We start from the raw sequence: 883 nt of genomic DNA on the forward strand, positions 1-883 counted from the left end.
ATATATATATTATAAATGCAATAGAAATAAAAATAAAGAAAATGCAAAAAATGTAGAAATAAAATACTAAATCATTTAACAGTATATATATGCGAGATATGCACTGGGCAGTCATAAAAAGAGACATCTGAACATTTGGAAACATTTATAAAATTCATGATTTATAAGATTTATGACTATGACCATAAATATGATCAATTTTAATCACTTAATGCAAGTGAGCAGCCCTTCAGCATTTTCATATATTTATTAAAAACAAACATTAGATGTCCTCTAGTGATGGCTGAAGTCAGTGTTTCTCAAAACTAAAACCAGACTGTGCAGGAATTTCCATCACCATGCTAGAGTGTTGTGAATGGTTGATATGGAATTGCTAAATAGTTGCTAGGAATTTCTGTGTGATCAAGTCAAAAGAGCCCACACCCTGATCATGCGATAGCTAGATATGGCTACAGTCCCTCCTTCAGTGTAGATCTATTGGTATGGGATTCATCCAGCTGTTCTAACATCCACCAGGCAAAAATCTTATGTCTGATCACTTAGAAAAGTAAAAACACACCTTTCTACTGCAAGCTGTATGAGAATTCATTCATGTCTGAATAACATGATAAAGTTTTCAGGTTAAAGAAAAACAATCTCAAATTTTTTGAAATAGGTTCAAGAAATTTATTGTTGTATTGTAATCTACACTGAAACATTGTAGATGCAATATATTGCAGAAACATTGTTTGTCGCTGACAGAAGCATGCAGTGAAAGGGCTTAAATAAATTACTGCCTACAAACATAACAGCTTAACAATCCCATCAGCATTTTAATGAAAATAAACTCTTTTATACAATACAAAAAAAGAAAAAGGGACGAAAAATAAATAAAGCTGTTCCA

The sequence above is a fragment of the Sinocyclocheilus grahami genome, unplaced genomic scaffold (genome assembly GCF_001515645.1).
Source record: "Sinocyclocheilus grahami isolate Dianchi unplaced genomic scaffold, SAMN03320097.WGS_v1.1 scaffold9388.1, whole genome shotgun sequence".
NCBI lineage: Eukaryota > Metazoa > Chordata > Actinopteri > Cypriniformes > Cyprinidae > Sinocyclocheilus > Sinocyclocheilus grahami.